This window comes from Natator depressus, chromosome 10, assembly GCF_965152275.1.
Source record: "Natator depressus isolate rNatDep1 chromosome 10, rNatDep2.hap1, whole genome shotgun sequence".
NCBI lineage: Eukaryota > Metazoa > Chordata > Testudines > Cheloniidae > Natator > Natator depressus.
The window spans coordinates 78,261,438-78,276,968 of NC_134243.1; the positions used below are offsets into that span (position 1 = coordinate 78,261,438).

The window sequence follows — 15,531 nt, forward strand, 5'->3', positions numbered from 1 at the left end:
GCCTTAGCCTCTGCTCTGCTGCTGACCAGGAGCCGCTGGAGGTAAGCCCGTGCCCCAACCCCGAGGCCCCCTCCCAACCTGAAGCCCCCTCCTGCACCCCAAGCCCCTCATTCCCACCCCAGAGCCTGCACCCCCAGACAGAGCCCTCACCCCCCCATGCACCCCAACCCCCTGCCCTAGCCCAGAGCCCCCTCCCATACCCTGAACCCCTCTGTCCCACCCCCCTGCCTGGAGCCCCCTCCTATACCCCAAACCCCTCATCTCTGGCCCCACCCCAGAGCCCACACCCCCAAGATGAAGCCCTCACCCCCTCCCACACCTCAACCCTCTGCCCCACCCCGGTGAAAGTGAGAGAGAGCAAACCACTGAGGGAGGGGGAATATAGTGAGTGGGGGGCAGGGCCTTGGGAAGTGGTGGGGCAGGAGGCGTGGCCTTAGGGAAGGGGCAGGGCTAGTGTGTTCAGTTGTGTGCGATTAGAATGTTGGCAATCCTATGGGACCGGCTGAGCCCAAAATGATCCCTTAACCCCTTGTTGTTCAGTGTGGGTTTTGTACACCCCATCACATATGGTATGTGCATCCTACATAAATTATTCCAAAACATCTAACAAAAAAAAACACCTCTACAAATCCCTTTTTTAAGGAAAAGTTGGCTTAAAACACTTTGTTCTCCAGAGTTGCAATGGATGACTGTTCACATGGAGCTCTACAGAAAGCAATGCATAACAAAACCTGTAAGAGGTAAATTTTGAGATATCTATAGAATGACTAATTGGCCCCGTTTACTTGATAAAATGTCTATCTGAAATAGGCAGAAAAGGGGAATTAAAGGGGGCATGAGAGGAAAAACAGTACGTTAAACATTTTTACTGAGTTTGAAAAATGGTAAGCATTGCACCTTTAATGGTTTTGATTTGCTGTACCTGTTTCTACAAGCAGAAGTTAAATTTGGTTTCAAATTAATTGCCAGGGCTTCTTTAAAGAGAGATTTACAGCTTTTACATTCAAATGAAGACAAACAAAAGTAATTTATACTATAATAATGCCATATACAGTACCATTGTTTTAATTCCTTATTAGAAATTAAGATAGCTGTGGCAAGTGAATTAAACCCTTTAAAGACTGAAACATTGCCAAATTCTGTTTTGACAGCTCTTCCGCTTTTAAAAGCATTTATCATTTCACTTTACTTGAGAAGTATAAATGACACTGCATGTCAAGGAGTGTTTTCCTCATAATACAGGTGGATAGATCATATGAAAGCCTCATGAAATCATTATTTATAATTTTTCATTTTTTGGAGAGGAAACTGATGTTTAGTTTTATCCATTTTATCTACATGGGGTGGGGCGAGTGGTCCTAGTGATCTCTGGGGAAAATGTTGGATCTGCACTTCGGAGATATGGGAAGCTTCTGGAGGGCCGACTCCTGACCCCGGGGATGGGGGTATGGGTTGCTAAGCAAGCCCACCCCAGAGCTACAGCTCCTGTCCCATGGGCCTGGGCCTGGTTCCCCGCTCCAGGTCACAGCACTGTGACGCGTTCGGTCACAGAGACCCCTTTGGAACGGTCACCTGATGTGCTGAAATTACCTCTGAGCCCATTTTCCCTGCCAGCTTGGGACTCCAGAATCCTGCCTTGTTGAGCCAGACATGTAGCCTGCTGCAACACAGACCCAGGGTCTACACCACGCCCTCAAAGCTGCAGGCTTTAAGTGAAAACAGCTCAGCAGGTTACCTTCTCCAGCCCCCAGCCCCCAATGGGATCCAAACCCCAAATAAATCTGTTTTACTCTGTATAAAGCTTATACAGGGTAAATTCATAAATTGTCCGCCCTCTATAACACTGATAGAGAGATATGCACAGCTGTTTGCTCCCCCAGGTATTAATCACTTACTCCGGGTTTAATAATAAACAGAAGTGATTTTATTACATATAAAAAGTAGGATTTAAGTGGTTTCAAGTAATAACAGACAGAACAAAGTATGTCACCAAGCAAAACAAAGCAAAAACACACAAGTCTAAGCCTAATAAATTAAGAAACTGATTACAGGTAATATCTCACCCTCAGAAATGTTCCAATAATCTTTCAAAGACTAGACTCCTTCCTAGTCTGGGCCCAATCCTTTCCCCTGGTACAGTCCTTGTTAGTTCCAGCAGACATCTTAGGTGGTAAGCCGGGATATTCTCATGACTGCCTCCACTTTGTCCTGCTCTGCCCCCTTTTATAGCTTTGGCACAAGGCAGGAATCTTTTGTCTCTCTGGGTCCCCACTCCCCCCTTCAAAATGGAAAAGTACCAGATTTAAGATGGATTCCAGTATCACGTGACATGGTCACATGCCACTGTAAGACCTCATTCTTCATTACCCAGGGGCTGGCCCACAGTACACAGGAAGGCTTGCAGGTAAATAAACCATTTACAACCAATTGTCCTAGTCAATGGGAGCCATCAAGAATCTAAACCACCATTAATGGCCCACACTTTGCATAATTACAATAGGACTTCAGAGTTATACTTCATATTCCTAGTTTCAGATACAAGAATAATACATTTATACAAATAGGATGAATATATTCAGTAGGTTATAACCTTTGTAATAAGAAAAGGAGGACTCGTGGCACCTTAGAGACTAACAAATTTATTAGAGCATAAGCTTTCGTGAGCTACAGCTCACTTCAGTGATACCTTACAAGAGACCTTTTGCATGAAGCATATTCCAGTTACATCATATTTACATTCATAAGCATATTTCCATAAAACATATGGAGTGCAACGTCACTCCCACCCCATAGCTACAACTCCTGTCCCACAGGTCTGGGCCTGGTTCCCTCCTCCGGGTCACAGCCCCATTCAGGTCTGGCCAGCCTCCCCTCCTCCAGGATGAGAGAGGGACAGGCAGGCCAAATCTGAGTAAGCAGCTATGTGACCCAATGCACCAGGCCTGGAGCAGGGAGCAAAGCCCAGTCCATGGGACAGTCACCGCTATGTGGTGAAGTTTTTTGTTTTATACCTTGTTTTTCATTTTATTTCATATTTGTGAAAAACACAGGGCTCTACACACATGCCCTGAAGGCAGACTCGACCAAAATGGCTGGTGTTTGATTTTTTTGTTTTTCCTTTTCTTAACGTGAATTTGAGGCCTGATCAGAGGAGTCTAAACTACAGCCTGCGGTAATAGTCATCCATTGGTCGGGAGTGGCAGTACAAGCTCCCCGACACTGCCCTGCTCACGGCCTCAACCTGAACGTGAAGGTTCCCTCTGCAGAAATAGAGCACAATTCCATCTCTAATCCCACACAATCCTCAGCCTCTCCGCTGAGACTGCTAACGAAAGGCAGGATCCCAGTCTCCTTGCTGAGGGCCAAATTCTACATCCCATGCAATCCCATGACTTCACTCAGGTGCAAATCAATGCAATATTTTGCCCTGAGTAAGTACTGCCAGACCATAACCCAGGTACTAACTGGTTTCTATGGTACGGGCAGCTGTCTGTTAGGGAGCGGGACATCTGACTTAGTTGGAATGAGCAGTGCTGTTCCTATCTCTTGACCAGTCCAGTCTCCTGACCCAAATGCTTGTGAGCTACTAAGTGACTTCACTGTATTTTCTCTTTTTCTACTCAAACTCCTTTTTGAAAGATTGTACATCAATCCAGATGGTGATATGAACACAATGGTATAATAAAGGTACCATATGCCAGTTAACTGCTTACAAACCATGCTGCCCTCGCTTGGTAGATTTTAAAAACAAAATATAGAGTCTGATTCTCCACTCACACTGATGTAAAACCAAGATAAGCAATTCCACATACTCCTGATTTATGCTAGGGTTGACAACTTTCTGTTTGCAGAAAACCGAACACTCTTGCCCTGCCCCTTCCCTGAGCCAATGAGAGCTGCGGAGCCAGCACTCGGGGCGGGGACAGCGCATGGAGCCTCCCTGGCCGCCCCTGCACCTAGGGGCCGCAGGGACATGCCAGCCACTTCTGGGAGCCACACAGAGACAGGGTAGGCAAGGAGCCAGCCTTAGCTCCGCTGCACCGCCAACTGGACTTTCAACAGCTAAAAAGAGGACACCTGGCAACCCTAATTTACGCTGAGGAAAAGGGAGAATCTGTACCAAAGGCTCTCACCCCTACTATTCAGAAAGAGGTTCGCTCAAATGGGTGCTCCCAATCTTTTATTATTCTAACAGCTCATGCCAGCATCATCATTCCAGGGCCTGTGCCTACTTGTGCTAGCCCACCATGACAGCTAGCTCAGGTATGTCTCCTCAAGCTGGAATTTACATCTCCAGCTCTAAGTGTAGACATACCCTATGGTGCTGCTCAGATCCCAATATCACCAACCCAAGGCATGAAAACCCAGGCCCCCCAAAAATCCTAAGTTTAGCTTAAAAATCATGAGGCTTTAAAAATAATAGAAGCTGGGTTCTTTCTTCTGTGCTTCAAAACCTGTTCTGGAAGGAGGATGTCTCTAGTAATGAATGTAGTTTAGCCTGTGTGCCCATTCAAGTTGCTAGCCTCTCTGCTGAGGCTGTTGCAAAGGACAAAACTCAGTACCAGTTCTGATGGCAAATAATTTAAAGATTATTAGACCTACCAGCTTTGAGCTTGTTTGCAATCGTGTGCAGGTAGCACAGGCTCTCATCTCTGCCCACTGAATTGCTGTAAGCAGGCAGAGTGTTGGCATTTCTCACGGATTTCTCTCTTACAGAGAGAAGGATTCATGTACGTTTCAATACTCTCCCTAGCACAGCGGTTCTCAAACTGTGGGTCGGGACCCTATTTTACTGGGGTTGCCAGGGCTGGTGTTAGACTTGCCGGGGCCAGTGGGCTGAAGCCTAAGCTCCACCACCCAGGGCCAAAGCCCATGCCCAAGCCCCACTGCCCGGGGCGGTGGAGCTTGGGCTTTGCCCCTCCCTGGCCTGGTCAGGCTCGGGCTTTGGCCCCCTTGCCCCAGGGCAGTGGGGCTTGGGTGGGTTCAGGTTTCGGTCTCCCCTCGTAGGGTTGTATAGTAATTTTTGTTGTCAGAAGGGGGTCATGGTGCAATGAAGTATGAGAACCCCTGACCTAGCAGGTACAGACCAGGTAGCCAGAGAACAGTAACCTCCTGGATTACATGATTCTATCATTTACAAACACTTATTTTTAATCATACAAATCCCACAGCACTCTGGATTTGGTTTTGGTCAATTTGGCTGAGAAACTGGGATTCTCTTTATGCTGCAGCGATCACTTTGGAAATACTGGGCCAGATCCTCAGCTGGTGTAAATCTGTGATGCTCCAGAGACCTGGCCGTACTCTTTAATTTCCAAGGTCAGTATCACATTTTTTAAAACAGTTGGAACAAGTGCAAACTCACACTGCAGCCACCGGGAGTCACAGGGGAGCACCACAGGGCAAGATCTGGCCTGCAATTTTTACAGCAGGTTCTGTTTGGGTTTTGTCTACTTTGCAAGTAACCCTTTAACTCTTCTACAAACTTTTTCATCCCTCTCTTCTTAGCTTATAGAACCTGCCAAGTGAGTTTACCACATGTCAGTTTTCAAATTCCACTGTAAAGAGCAGAGCCAACTCTGACATCAGTACTGTCAGCCTCAGCAACTATGCTGAGTTTTTTTCATCCTTTTCATTAATACCCGACAGCCCTTCATGGTAACTCATTTACTCATGATGACACTTATAACTATTTCAGTCGTCTCAGGCTTTTCCTACTACTTGGTCCAAATCATTTCTTAGTTACACCCGAGATACAAACAATACGTATATGCACCTGAGACATAGGCAACAGAGATACTCACATAGGGTCTGATCTAAAGCCCACTGAGGTAAGTGGAAAGACTCCCAGGGACTTCAGGGTGCTTTGGATCACAGCCAGACTCTGACTGTCACGGCGCGTGTGTGCTCACTAGAACACCCGTGCAGGAGACAGCAAGAATGAGGGTGCTTGTACAACCTGAGAACAAGGTGGAGAGGTACATCCAGAGATACACTACACCTGAAGGGGTCTGACTGGGCAGTTTGGGGGGAGGCCACCACACCTTTACTGTGCACCTGACAGCCCTTAGAGGCCAATAGCAGTTGGGAGTGCATGACCCGACCCTTAAAGAAAAGTGTGAATGGTAATACTACATGTGAATGTGCTCCACCTACAGGCTTTCTGCTGGGCTCCCCAACTTCTGCAGTTCTGGTACGCTCAGTAGACAAGAGCTTATAGCTTTTATAGAAAGTAACTGTGAACTATATAAACACTCCATTTACATTCCTGCCCCAGGGACGTTGCAATGGTTCTGCAAACAACAGTAATTATATAGGAGCATTTAGTATGCAATAGTATACAGCTTTCTAAACTGAACCATCAAAGCAGCATCATAAATATTATATTTAAATAGTAGCTCATACCACATGATTTTGAAAACAATAACCAGGCACATGCTTTGTAGTAGCATGGAATTAGAAATCATTTTACAGACATAGATAAAAGGCTTGAAAGAACTGTGATCTTAGTAAAGAGGTAGTTTGTACAAATTGCATTTAAAAGTGCATTCACATTTCCATTATAATCCCCTATTTTGGGGGATTTATAATTTTACTGTGTATATCTGCTTTAAAATGAAATCTGGTATTTAACGTCTAAAGCATGATGGATTGTTCAAGCAAAGTCTGAACTGTTAATTTGGCCATTTTTATGTGAAAAAAAATTCCCCCACCTACATGCACAAAGGGGAAAAAGATCATGCCTTCAGTTTTATAGCTGTGACTAAAAACACAAACTTCATTGATTTACTTTTAATTATAATGATAAGCACCCATTCAAATAGCTGAGTGTTTTAATTAAAACCATAGCCACGACACAAAATACCTCACTATAGTACAACAAACTGCCTCAGCCACCCACTTGTAAACTGAAATTATGGAAGTTTATAAAGCAGTGATTTCTTTTTGGCACAGTGAGAAGAGGGGGCACAAATTTTTGTTTTTGTTTTGAAAAATGACTAATCTTTACATGGCCAAAAACGTTTCCAACAAAATATCCCTATGAATCTTTAATAAGCAGACTTAGTGAAATGCTTCACAGCTGCCTTTGCAGAAAACCAAGTTCAACAAACATTTGATATTCAAGGATTCCCTGTAATTTAGTTGTTGACAAGCAGAAACTCATGTACTTCCACCAAGAGGGATCCCGCAAATATGTGAATAACTTTATGCACCTGGGTATAGAATCACTCACTAGCCTGATAAAAATCCCATTGAAGAAGTCACTCCCACCGACTTCAGTGGGATAGGGTCCCATGCATAGTTATTTATGTGCATAAGAATATTCAGGAGCAGAGCCTTAGATTGTAAATGACCACACACACTAATATCCCACAATGGGGTCTCCAACACACTTCCACTGAGATTGGTACAGTTGGTTCATTTCATTTTTATCTAACACTATCAAAAGCAAAAGCCATAGACTGTATTTGGCTCTGTTAAAGTGACATCAAAAGATCTAAGACTAACTTGGAGATAAGAAATTTAAGATTGGGGTTTATACCACTAATACACAGGGCTGAGTATTACGGGGGTCTCCCCAGGCTCACTGAATTTGGAACCTTGATGGGTTGCCACATTCTATGTAATAACCAGCAGGATGGGCATTAAGACGTGAATTTCAGCCCCCCCCCCCCCTCCAGTTAACTCTGAGCTTCGCCCGACTAGCCTAGGTTTAAATCAGACCCTTAATGTTATTTCACGGTCACTGGATTTGTTTAAATACAATGCGGTACTTCGAGGTGCCCAATGCCTGCAGCGGCACGCTAATGACACAGAACTTTGAGCATCTCGGACTTCCTCGCCCTGGGCATCCAGGCTGCTGGTGCTCCGACACTCCCCAGGTTCCTCCCCGCCGGCTGGGAGCCATCGGACCCGGCAGCAGCCTGGAAGAGTCTCCAGCCGGAGGCAGGGAGCGTTTGGCCGCGCTGAGCGGCAGCGATCCGGCGAATCCTTCCCCCGCATCATCCCCGAGCCGGCGGAGGGGTCCCCCGCCCAGCGCGCGCTGCAGCTCCTCTCTCGCGCCCCCCGGGGTCCCCCCCCATCCACCCAGCGCCTGGTTACACCGATGCGCTGCGGGGCCGCAAGCCGAGCAGGGCAGCGCCGGCGTAGCAGCCGGACCTGCCTCCTGCAGCGGGAAGAAAGTTAGTCCCGAAGCTACACCCCCGTTAAAGCGCGGGGCGGGGGGCAGCGCGGCGACTGCGGGGCGAGCCCCGCAGCCGGGCTCTCTCCCCGCGGCATCCCCCCTGCAGCACCCAGCGCGCACAGCGGCTGGGGTGACCCCAGGTCCCTGGACAGCGCCCGGGAGCGGGAGGCGGAGAAGGGGGGACCCCCTTGCCCAATCCAGCGGAGAGCCCCCAGCCAGGCCGGCGCAGCGGTGCGAGGGGAGCCCCCTGCCCGCACGCGCCCCGGGCGGGGGTGGGGAGAGATGCACAGCCGGGCGTCCCCCTCTCCACGCTCACACCTACCTCGGAGCCTTCCCCCCGCCGCGGCGGCGGGGCTCGGAGCAGCGCGGCGCGGTGCAGTAGACACGGAGCAGCAGCCCGGGCTGCAGTGCGGGGAGCCGGAGCCGCTCGCTCGGATCCGCTCCAGCGGGCGCTCCTGGGGGCTCCGGGCGCTTCTTCGGCTCTGTTGGGAAAGTTGCAGCGGCCACGCGACGCCCCTTAAACCCGCCTCCCAGCAGCACCCGGGGGGGCGGGGGGGGGACGGACTTGGAGCCCTTCAGTCCGCGGCGCAGCTCCAGTCACGGCCACGTCTCTGGACCGTCGCTCCGGGATGCAACGAACCCCACAGCAGGCTGGGTGCGCAAAGGCAGGTGCGGCTGCTGCAGACGCGCGGGGCTGGGGCTCGGCTCCTTGGATTTGTGCATTTGCAGACGTCGCCAAAGCGGAGAAACTTTCCAGGTCCCTGGTGGGCTGGGCGTGGTTGGGGGGGGCGTGTCCGGGGGTTGGTTTGGCATGGGGGGGGGGGTTGCATTGCATTGCATTGGGTAATTTTTCTTTCATATGAAAATTCCACGCATGGCATCAAAGCATAGAGGTTCAAGCCTGCCCCCCACACCGAGCATAAGACTAGACCCAAACTCCTTGAAGATGTGTCTGCATGAGGATGCAAGCTCCCTAACTGTAAAGGGACACTTGGCAGCCCAGCAGCACGAAGGAGACAGAAAGCAATATTGCTCCCTGTTCCCTGCTGCTGAAAGACCCAGGGCTCCGGACCTCGCCAGTGCTGCGGATTTGCTTACCAGGGCATCATGCAAACTTCTGGCCCCACTTCAGTGTGCCTGGATTTGCAGGTGGACATGCACGCCTTTCCTGTGTGGCGCTTGCACCTTCGTTCCCACACAAACAACACGCAGCTTTCTCACTGCCTTGCTCAAATCAGCCCTGGATGGACAGCAGCTGCCTAAAGCGGCCACCAGGCAAGACTGAGGATGCCGGTAAGAAGACGGAAGCACTATGAAAAATTTGCCTCTGCCATAGAATCCCCTATTAATCTAGAGCAGCAGCCTTCTGCTTATTACATAGGTCTGCAGCATTAGGGTGCTTTTGGACTCTTCACTGATATTGGGGGCGGGGGGGGAGAGAATCTCGCCCTGTGATTGTAATTTCTCCTCAAAACGATGTATTAAAATAGTTACAAAGGTAATATAAAAAAATCCTTAAAAGAAAATGTTTATGATCTGTGATTTCAAATATATGCACAATCCACTACTAATTTAATGAGCTGTTGAACTAAGTGATTTCATGTTGTAAAGTGTTTTGAAGATGAAAAACACTATTCACGTGCTAAGTGTTAATATTTATCATTTGCTAATTGCTGTAACAACTTTGGGCCTGATCCTGCATTCCTTAGTCTCCTCTTATGGTAATATGTAAGGAACACAAGAGCAGATCCCTCTGTATAACACAGCTACAGTGCTCAGGGGCCTATTTTGTTTTCATAGCCTCATCATGGATGTCCAGCCCACACAATGCTTTATGTATGTATTATGGGCTCCCAGCATCCTTTGCCTTACAGTGTGGATTTGTTGGCAACATGCCAATTGCACATTTCCAGGGGATGGCAGATCCCCAAAAAGGACATCGTTCACTAAGGCCCCATTCAGCCTTGATTTTCAATAAGAGACTCTCCATTTCAGCAGTAATCTCCCAGCTTCCTAGAAAACTTCTTGATTGCTGACACTGCACTTACCACAATGATTTTTTTTTTCTGAACCCAGTTCTATGACTTCCCTAGATCCCCCATCAGCCATTTGAGCCAAGACAAGGAGGAAAGATTATGGGACTGCTGGCTTCTTATCCACCTTTCTCCAAACCCAGCTCCTTACTCTCTGACTACCTCCGGAAAGCTGTTTTCTCCCCCATCACCAGTAGTTAAGGCAACATGATCAGGAGCTGAAGAATTGTGCATCTAAGGTGAATTCTCCCTCCCTCCTCATTTTTAATTATTTTCACCAACTTCCTATTAACTAACATCAATAATAAATTAGCAACCATGTTTATGACATTATTTTCAATATTTAACACTGAATATCGATTAAATCTTAAAATAAATTTATTGAATAAATAGTCCAGTTAATTATTTTACTATTTGTATAAGAATATTAAAAACTCCCGTTGTTCTGTACTGAGGACACAGTTTGTGTCTCAGCACTAGGTTTCACAACTGCCCAGCTGTGGAAAAATCGACTTTCCAGATCTCCAACAAATACGTACAGGTTATTCCACGAACGCTGTCTGAAACACGTGACGCTAGAACCCATTTATTGGGCATAATTTAGTCCAGATCCTTGCTACAGCAAACAGCTGTCTTAAGCCTCCTAAATTGTGTAGCCAACAAGGTGATACATTATTTTTACACGTCTTTCAACTAATTCAGAATTCTCAATTAAAAGTCAGGGATACCATGTGAAATTGTGACAGTCCTTGGCATTCTTGGTACCAAAGATCAAAAAATTACACTGTGCCCAAATGCATGTTGTTTTTTTTCCATGATCAAGATAAAAGGCCTGATCCTGCAGTTCTTGCATAGGCAAAATCCCATTCAAATCAAAAATTTCATTTCCAAGTAATGCTGCCTCTGATGGACTATTCTGTTACTCTCTGAACGTCAGATGCTGCCCTTTCTGAGAAAACAGGGCTGGAGGAAAAAACGTTTTAGTAGATTTCAGTGTATCTGGCTGTAGATTTGATTAAAAAAAAAACACCACTCATTTTGTGGATGGCTAGTGTTTTACTCAGACCCTTATATCAATCTCTACTTAAAGTACAATTCTACTCTACTCTAATTCTACTCTAGAAAGGGACTTATTGTAAAAAGAAAAAAGCATTGTGGGGCTCCACATTAAAATACAATCAATTACTCCATATTAAATGTGCTCAGTTTACAAGTAAAAAGATGGGGGTGGGGGTTTCCCCAGTGTTGGCTCAACATGTTCAGACTAGCATTATGTCCCTGCAAACTCAGCCTGGGATCTGAAAGTCAAGTTAATTAGTTCTGACTAATGAGCCAGGAACAACCTATCAAGGCTCTAAAGGGAAAATTCTTCTCAGTTACACCTGTGCAAGCCCCTGTCCTGAAATTATGCCTCTAGTTAGACGTATGCCACCCTTCCATAAGTTTAACTGAGGGCAGATTCTGAAGACAATGGGGTTGCAATGATGATTCTGCAACTGCAAATGACTTTACAACGTTGCTGATAAAGTGTGAGCCAGAAGAGAATCCAGTTCCCTCTCCCAGAGTTCTGCTGGGATGACAAGAGTTAAAAGTAGTATAGTTCTTTCACAAAAGCAAGAATGTCTGACTTTCAATTCACACAGGGCATCCTGACCACATTGAAGTCAATGGGAGTTTTGCCATTGGTTTAAAGGATTTTACCTAGGACGCAGATCTGTTGAGTAAGGTGGTGCCATTCATACATTCTTTCTTTTCATAGTCAATCCATGCTTGTAAGTATTTTGGTGGCTTCTATTTGCCTGCTTCCATCTGTCTAATTCAGAATTGACTTCCTATCTACTTTTACATTTTCTGTATGCCATTTCTTTTCCGAAAGGGGAGAATCGGTCCTGTAGAGATCAACAAAATATTGGCTCATGTTATCGTTTGTGAAAGTATCAGCTTCACCTCATACAAAAGTATTGCCCATTTAATGTTAAAGCTCAAGAAATGAAACATGCATAATTTATTTCTGAAAATGCAAGTTGTTGTTGACAACAACAGTAGAAGAGAAAGCAAGGCTTCCAAGATGTAGCATGAATTTTTACCCCCCCCCCTTTTTTTTTTAATAGAACTGTTCAGTGTCTCCGTTTATGAATCACTTTGTTCCCTGCAATAAGATGCTGTCTGTGCAATCAGTGATGATAAATGGCATGTAATTGTAAACTTGATATTGGTTTTCAATATTGAATTTATCATTCTGTCCTCTTAACACATTAAATACTTTAAAGAATTTATATATTTGTTTGATCTATTGTGATTTTTTTTCAATATGTAAAATTTATTAGTTTTCTAGTTTTTGAGACTTACAAGTGGACATCATCATTAATAATGTTGAATAATAGTGCTGGCCTCCTTTACATCCAGCTCCCTTCTGCTAATACTAAACATCCATATCAAGTAAAAATATATTAGATTTAGGTACAGTAGAAAATCCAGCTTCTTGGGACCCAATTCTGCATTCTGCTCTTGACTTCACTGGGAGATTTACCTGACTAAGGAGAGCAGGATTGTGCCCTTGATTACAACTCTAACTGCTGCATTTTTAGGAATGACATTTCATTTGATTCCCTGTCATGACTGTTGACTAATACAACTAGAGATGGCTCCAAGATACAGAACTGAGCTCCCCCAAAGTCTTAAGGAGTCCAGATGTCATGTTCCTTATTTGAGCCTATATCCAGATACAACCTTCATTCACCTTTAAACACAGACCCACTTTCTAAGGTAAGAAGGATGTATGCTAAATTAATCTTTCACTCTCCTAGCTGAGGAAAAACAGAAAACATGGTGTAGGACCTGATCCAAAATCAATTGATGTCAATGGGAGTCTGTTAATTTCAATGGAGTTTGGATCAGGCCCATAATCTGACCACATAAGCTTCTACGGGCTTTAGAGAAAGACATTGAAAATTATTTGAGACAGGGCTAGTGATTATGGATTTCTTATAAGTCTAGTCCTGTACAAGCCCAAATTCTGCCATGAGTTGTATTCATGTAGCTCATTGATTTTAGTGGGTGCTATACACCTGCTTTGGAGGATACAATATTGTGCTTCATTTAATAAGGATAGGAGTAAAAGGAGATATCATTGTGTTAGAAGAAACAGTTTAGTCCTGATATAAGTGGAAGCAACACCATTACCTTCAATGGAATTATGACCACTTACATAAGAGCTAAATTTGGCCCAACATTTAGCTAAATGTTGGTATGTAAAAACAAATGGTATAAAGAAAATTAACTGAACATGGTGATTGATCCTTCATCGTCATACAAGATGAAGGAGGGTACTTAAAGGCAGCAAACGTCAAGTGTAATGTATAATTTACCTGTGGAACATCCTTTTGCAGGATGTTACTAAGCTAATAGCTTAGTTGTGTAAAAAGATTAACTATGTCTATGAATAAGAACAGCTTGTGCAGTCACGCTAGCTAGGATAAAATTACAAAAGTTATCAGTCCTCATGCTTTCAAGCATAAGCTGAATGCCACCTGAGGTCAATACAAAATATTCTTCTCAGTGTATTCTGCACAAAATTTCCTAATGTCCCCAGGAGCATTTTGGCAAATGTGGAGTGGAATTTTGCCTTTGCTTGAAGCGTATGACATTGGTCAGTGTCAGAAAAGGATACTGAAATAGGTGGACAATCAGTCTTGGATACTTCAAGTTACTATTGACATTAATGAAAGTTATGCATGTGTACTGAGAGAAGAAGAGATCCCTTATAATGAAAGGAAAATATTGAAAGAAGCACATAGGATACATAATTAATAGCAACGGCAAATAGGTCAATAGCAACTTTTCTTTTTTTTTAAGTGAAAACTGCTGGATTGACGGCTTTGGAGACAAGATTTTCTTCTCTCTATCCCCAGCACTGCTACAATGAGGGAAGGGAGCGGCCCATTGCCACACCAAAGCACCACCACCCTGACCTGAAGGAACCACCTCTTGGAGTGAGGATGCACCCCTCTTGCCCGGTCTGCTGTCTGTAGAAGCTGCCCGTTGTGCTGGTGGACATTTGTACACTGGGAACTCCACTCGCCCATCAGACTCATTTCACATAGATCACCAAATAGCCATCAGAAGTGAACAGACAGTCTGGGCTAGATTTGTGACCACAGCCGAGAGGCTACAGGTTCTATGTAGCCTGTTACCTATTCTCTGAATCTGCCAGTCATCCAAATGGGCACTATTCAAACAACAAAAAAGCCCAGGGCTAAGCCTCTATGTTTCTTTAAATTCTGGGCTAGGTGCAGCCCTGGGTTACAGCAGCTAATGTTCGTATAATCAGAGGCAGTTCACTGTGGAGAAGGAAGTGGTATAAAGCAACCACAGCTTCTCCTCTGCTGCCACCCGAGAGGTGAGAACACACCCAAAAGTAGGCAGGACTGGCCACAGAGGGGACATAGATACATGGTGGTTGGAGATGCACTGATTCAGTGCAATCCCCCCTGTCTCCTCCTCACAGAGCTGAGTTACCAAAACTTAATGCTGCTCCTCCCAGGCAGAAATACAAGAGAAGACAGATGGCAGGACCACTGTCTGCTCTCCCTTAGGAGAATCCCCTCTGGACCAGGCAATAACCTACACTTCCTAGTACCAGCAAGACTAAAGCTAATAAAGTTAAAATAAGGATTAAAATTGATGGGGACTTGCAGAGCTCTCATGCTGAAACAAATCTACAAGACATCTCTGCGTGTACAATTTTTTTTTCTGGAAACGCTGTCCTAAATTCAATTTATAATTTGGCTGACTGTCCTCCCACGCTTGTCTCCTGATGGCCTTAATATTGCGGAAAATATTTCCATCTGAGTGCAATGCATCTCTGCAGCAAATGGAATTCTTTCATGTGCTGTGAAACACACATTGCCCTGTCTAGCTGTGTTTCTTTCAAAACAGTTGTGGTTCTATCAGTCTCATAGAAGTAATATAGTTGGACTTCTGTATGGCATTTGACTTGCTACTCCACAACATTTTGATGAAAAACTAGAATGATTTACAGTTAACATGGCACACATTCAATGGATTAAAAACTGGCTAACTGATAGATCTCAAAATGTAACTATTAATGGGGTAACATCATCAAGTAAAACTGTTTCCAGTGGGGTCCCGCAGTCCTACAGGTGCAATCGCTGCGGGAGTACTGTGTCCAGTTCTGGTGTCCACAATTAAAGAAGGGTGTTGATAAATTGGAGATGGTTTAGAAAAGAGCCAAAAGAATGATTAATGGATTAGGAAACCTCCCTTATAGTGATAAACTCAAAGAACTCAAGC

At 45.2% G+C, this 15,531-nt stretch overlaps 1 protein-coding gene and 1 long non-coding RNA gene across 5 annotated transcripts in view; one reads left to right on the forward strand and one right to left on the reverse strand.

Annotated features, from left to right (window-relative positions):
• Positions 1 to 8,897, reverse strand: part of MEGF11 (multiple EGF like domains 11) — a 376,622-nt gene extending 367,725 nt beyond the window's left edge. For all 4 annotated transcript variants that reach the window (XM_074966585.1, XM_074966582.1, XM_074966584.1 and 1 more), the window contains exon 1: positions 8,508 to 8,897. The gene's annotated coding sequence lies outside the window, so the exon portion shown is untranslated. The remainder of the gene's footprint in view (positions 1 to 8,507) is intronic.
• Positions 8,898 to 9,064: 167 nt separating this feature from the next.
• LOC141994591 (uncharacterized) lies at positions 9,065 to 12,968 on the forward strand. The gene is made up of 3 exons (XR_012641176.1): positions 9,065 to 9,478; positions 10,279 to 11,990; positions 12,858 to 12,968. It is a non-coding gene; the product is annotated as an uncharacterized LOC141994591 (long non-coding RNA).
• The last annotated feature ends 2,563 nt before the right edge of the window (positions 12,969 to 15,531 follow it).